Here is a 5,929-nt window from a genome sequence, read left to right on the forward strand (position 1 = left end):
AACGCATTGTCATTGATGTTGAGAAAAATGGTTAAGCAACTAGTTATGTGGCCTTCCACGTTAAGACTTGTGCAACTGAGCTGCTTGGAGGCTTTCAACTGGTTTGGTGAACAACTCTCAGTTTGATCGGGATTACTTATAGGGATATGGACAGCTCCAAACTCCATAAAGACAGATAAATTTATCATAATGTGCCATTACATATTCACAATAACACAGACACTGCATTTGTGCTTTAAGGACCTCTCTTTATTGTGAAACCCTTCACAATCCAAGTTTCATGAAAAACATAAGCAGAAGTCTTCTTCTGATGATCAATTTTACAACAAGGGTGTTCTCCCCATATCGCACATGGCAATAAAACAATGACAACAGCAAATATTGTGTAAAAATTCATGTTCAAACTGCCATGGAAAGATGCCATCTGAGCAAAACCAAAAAGGGACAAGCAAAACAACGAAATCAGATGGAAAACAAAATTCCTAAACACTGGTCACAATCAAAAAACTCAAATGGAACTTGACTGGATACATGGCAAGGACAGAAGCAAGAATTACAAACTGGCAACCTCAGGAAGACCCTGAAAGAAGCATGATGAGATGCAAGATCAGATTGAGAGATTAAGTTCTGTTATCATTTGAGTTTTTGGTTTCAATTTTTCAACAATGCTCCATTATGAGGATATTGAGAAATAAATTAATAAATTTTACATTATTTTTTATTTTCTTTAAACTTCGTTTGAGGACGCAGATGGGGTTAGAATTTTGAGATTCTCGTTATCTTCTGACACGTTTGCAGTCATTGTCGTGGACATTCTGGTGACAACCAGTCGTATGGCTTTCATCACGGGGTTCGGGGTGCTGGATGGTTATCAGGGGTTACAGATGGTACACTGAGGAGTTGTGCTTACAAGGTATATGCTCAAAGGGCTATCGTGAATGCGTACAGCTTTCTCCATACTGGTTCACTGAATACCTTGCCGACTGCTGAGGATCGCTTACAAGGGGGGCACGTACAAGCCAGTATGGGTAATGCTATGCGAATTTAACAAACCCTTTTCAGCAAACCTTTTGCCAACAATATTTGTTTGGTATTTCAGATTTCAGTTCTCACGCATGGATCTTCATATGTAATTTCAAATTGTTGTTTTGAGAGGAACCTTTATCACAAATCGAGCAGTTTTAAGGATGCTCTCCAGCATGGATCCTCTTATGTAATTTCAAATTGTCGTTTAGAGAGAAACCTTTATCACATATTGAGCATTTGTAAGGTTGCTCTCCTTCATTGATCCTCTTATGCAATTTCAAATCGCTGTTTTGAGAGAAACCTTTATCACATGGAGCATTTGTGGGGTCGTTCTCCTGTATGGATCCTCATATATGATTTCAAATAGCCTTTTTGAGAGAAACCGTTATCACATAGAGCATTTGAAAGGACGCATTTTTGTATGGATCCTCATATGTAATTTAAAACTGCCGCTATGAGAGAAACCTTTATCACAAATCGAGCATTTGTGAGGACCTTATCGAGCATCATCATATATCACATGTCGAGCATTTGTGAGGATTTTATACCGGTGTGCACCCAGGTTTAGAATAGGTACACCATATCCCTGCGTGTCATAAGAGGCGACTAAAAGTGGTTGGCGTCAGAAAGGGCAGCCAGCCATAAAACACTGCCTCGAAAATGGATCCATGACAATGACAATTTCATATGAGCAGGGTACAGCCCGAAGTAGCCCATGGGGGACCTCACTCCCTCTCATCAAAATCAAGATGGGGAACCCGATCGAAGCAAGGTTGGAAATCAATCCATTTATGACAACGAAACGTCTGATGCCCCATGTGGAGATCTGTTTCTGAGGTTTGGGACATGGAATGTCAGGACAATGACAGGGACATTAGGAGAAGTGGTGGAAGTATTGGTCAGAAGAAGAGTGGACATACGTTGTGTGCAGGAGACGAGATGGAAGGGGAGTGGTGTGAGAATGGTGAAGGGCAGGCAGGGACAGAAATACAAGTTTGTGTGGCAAGGGTGCCCGGAAGGCGTGCATGGTGTTGGTGACCTGTTTTCTGAGGAGTTTGTAGACAGTGTGGTGAGTTTGACTAGAGTGAGTGAAAGGGTGATGATGGTGAGAATGATGATTGAAAAGCTCTTGGTGAATGTCATCACGGGATATGCTCCACAGGTCGGTCGGAGCGATGAAGAGAAGGTCATGTTCTGGTGTGCAATAGAGAAGCTGCTGGAAAAAGTAAAAGATGAGGAAGTTGTTGTGGTAGGAGGAGACCTAAATGCACATGTAGGAAGGAGTATAGATGGTTTTGAGGGAGTTCATGGGGGTTACGGATATGGTGTGATGAATGGAGAAGGTGAAAGGATTTTGGGGTTTGCTGATGGAGATGGTTTGTCGATTTGTAATACTCAGTCCCAGAAAGTGGATAATAAGCTTGTTACATACATGTCAGGTGTGTCGACGACAACCGTTGACGACCTGATGGTACGTAGGCGAGACGGGCACCTCCGGGACACAAAGTTGATCCCGGGGGAGGAGGCTGTTTCACAGCACCACTTGGTTGTCTTCGACATAAGGGTGAAAGGTGCGAGGAGAGCTCGGCGGGTGAAGTACCAACCGAGAATGTAGGTGTGGAGGTTGAAAGAGGTGACAGTGAGGGAGGCATTAAAAGAGAGGCCGAGTATGGCAGGGGATGAAGTGGTTGAGCTTGAAAGTGGTTGGATGTCAATGAAAGATAGTCTGTTGGGAGCCTTTGGTGATGAATGTGGATGGGCTAAAGGACCACCAAGGCACTCAAAAACATGGTGGTGGGATGATGAAGTTGGAAAGAGGACTGACAAGAAGAGGAAGAAGTTCAAGGAGTGGCAGAGGGTGAAGGGTACGGGGGCAGAAAAGGCAGAGCATGAAAGTTATAAGGCAGCCAAGAAGGCTGAAAAAAAAAAGGTAGCAAAGGCACAGGAAGAATGCAGGAAAATGTTCGGAGAACGCTTCGATAAGGAAGAGGGCCAGAGCGCGGTATTCAGGATTGCAAAGGAGATAGCGAAAGAGAGGTGCAATGTGATGGAGGTGAGTTGCTTGAAGGATGAAGTGGGGCAAATTGTTGTGGACCCCGATGGAATAGATATATGGAAATGCTGTTGAATGCAGAGAAAGAAGGAGATGGCAACATCGAGAGTAACCCAGTTTTAGGACCGGCAGAGAAGATAACTGAGAAGGAAGTTGAGGAAGCGATAAAAGCAATGAGGAGTAGAAAAGCAGGAGGACCGACGGGAGTTGTGGGAGATATGTTGAAGGCAGCAGCAAGTTGGAGTCTGAAGAGAATGACAGAGACCTGTAATCTGGTGGTGAAAGAAGGCTGCATTCCAGTGGCTTGGGACCTGAGTCCCTGGTCCCTCTATACAAGGGGAAAGGTGACCCTCTGGACTGTGGCTCGTATCAAGCAATAAAGTTATTGGAGCATGGAATGAAGGTATTGGAAAGGGTGTTGGAGAGGATAAGGAAGAAAGAGAGGATTGACGAAATGCAGGTTGGATTTATGCCAGGAAGAGGAACAACAGACACGCTCTTTATTGTAAGGCAGTTGCAGGAGAAGTACATGGAGAAGAGGAAGAAGTTGTTTCTTGGGTTTGTTGATCTGGAGAAAGCATTCAATAGTGTTCCACACGAATTAGTGACATGGGCATTGAGGAAGTTAGGAGTAGAGGAATGGTTGATCACAGTCGTGTTGGCAATGTACGAAAGAGCGCGCACAGCTGTGAGGACGAAGGACGGGAACAGTGGTGAGTTTGAGGTGAAGGTGGGAGTGCATCAGGGGTCGGTACTAAGTCCACTACTATTTGTAGCTGTGATGGAGGTGCTGGCTCGGAATGTAAAGGAGGGTTTACCATGGGAGATGTTGTATGCAGATGATCTGGTGTTGATTGCGGAAAGTATGGATGGACTGAAGAAGATGAACAAATGGAAGGAATGTATGGAGACAAAAGGTCTGATTGTGAATATCGGGAAAACGAAGGTGATGGCAAGTGGTAAAGCATGTGGTGAAGTGGAAGGAACTGGGAAGTGGCTATGTGCTATGTGCAGGTAGGGCGTCAGAGTGCAATCCATTCAATGTACAATATGCACTGAGAGTGGGTTCATCAAAAATGTAGTGGTCTGAGAAGGTCATTAACCAGTGTGGCAGCTACATAAAAGTGGAAGGTGTGCACAGAGGAAGCTGCTGATGGAGGAAATGTTGAGTTGGATCTTGGAGACTGAAGGTGTGAAAACATTCCATTCCATGAAGCTGGAAGGTGTGAAAACATTTTGCTGCCCAGGAGACATGTTGAATGGAAAAGGTAGACCATACTCGGCAACGGTTGCCAGAGTGAGAAGTGCATGGAAGAAGTTTTGGGAACTGAGTGGCGTGCTGACGAGGAGGGGAGTATCGTTAAAGCTGAAGGGAACGGTGTATCCTGCCTGTGTGAGAAGTGTTATGATTTATGGGAGCGAAACATCGGTAATGAACGTAGAGCAGCAACAAAGGCTGGAAAGGGTGGAAATGCGAATGGTTTGGTGGATGTGTGGAGTATCGTTCAGAGAGAGGAAGCCAAATGATGAATTGTGAAAGATGATGGGAATAGAGCCTGTGATGGATCTTGTGAAGAGAACAGCTTGAGATGTTTTGGTCATGCATTGAGGAAGGATGAAAGTGAATGGTTGAGAAGAGTGATGGAAATGAATGTAGAAGGAAGTAGAGGACGGGGAAGACAGATAAAGACTTGGCTAAAGGAGCTGGAAGAAGAAATGCTGTCAAAGGGGTTAACAAGGGGAGATGCAGAAAATAGGGCAAAATGGAGAACATCGTCATGGGGCCTGCAATGCTAACTTCCGCTCTCACAGGGAAAATGACCTAAAATGCCTGTTGTTGTTGTTGAGTATTTGTGCAGACGCTCTCCTGTATGGATCCTCATATGTAATTTCAAACTGCCGCTATGAGAGAAACATTTTTCACACATTGAGCATTTGAGTGGTCGCTCTCCTGTATGGATCCTCATATGTAATTTAAAACTGCTGCGATGAGAGAAACCTTTGTCACATATCGAGCATTTGTGGGGTCGCTCTCCTGAATGGATCCTCATATGTGATTTCAAACTGCGACTATGGGAGAAACCTTTATCACATATTGAGCATTTGTGGGGTTGCTCTCCTGTATGGATCCTCATATGTAATTTGAAATGGACTTTTTGAGAGAAACCTTTACCACATATCGTGCATTTGAAAGGACGCTCTCCTGTATGGATCCTTATATGTATTTTCAAACTGCCGCTATGAGAGAAACCTTTGTCACATATAGAGCATTTGTAAGGTCGCTCTCCTGTATGGATCCTCATATGTAATTTCAAATCGCCTTTTAGAGAGAAACCTTAATCACATATCGAGCATTTGTGAGGTCACCCTCCTGTATGGATCCTCATATGTGATTTCAAATTGCCTTTTTGAGAGAAACCTTCATCACAGATAGAGCACTTGTGAGGGTGTTTTGCAGTGTGGATCCTCATATGTATTTTGATGTTACTCATTGAAGCAAAATCCATTCTGCACACACGACACTTATAACATATTTGCCATTCAAGAGCCTTTTTGAGTTTGTTTAATTTAATATTAATCTTGGTGTTGCGAGGCCCAGACATGCACCTGTATGTTATAGGAAGTGAGTCTTGATCTCATGATTGTTTCTTCAAAAAAGCTTTCTTCCTCACTGTCAAGCTGCGACTGGACCTTATTTGTCCCATATTACTTCTTGATTGTTCTGCAGAAACAAAGAACACAAAATTCTTCTTTTTTATCAAAATAAAAATGAAAAATATTTCACTCTTTTCAAAAATTATATATTTTCTCAACACAAAATATTGTATGTTAATTAATTTTTACATTTCC

General features: G+C 43.2%; 1 pseudogene; it reads right to left on the minus strand.

Moving 5' to 3' along the window:
• Positions 1 to 227: 227 nt before the first annotated feature.
• LOC144889916 (uncharacterized) lies at positions 228 to 5,586 on the minus strand (annotated as a pseudogene).
• Positions 5,587 to 5,929: the final 343 nt, after the last annotated feature.

Source organism: Myxine glutinosa, chromosome 1 (genome assembly GCF_964187855.1).
Source record: "Myxine glutinosa chromosome 1, kmMyxGlut1.1, whole genome shotgun sequence".
In the NCBI taxonomy this organism is placed as follows: Eukaryota; Metazoa; Chordata; class Myxini; order Myxiniformes; family Myxinidae; genus Myxine; species Myxine glutinosa.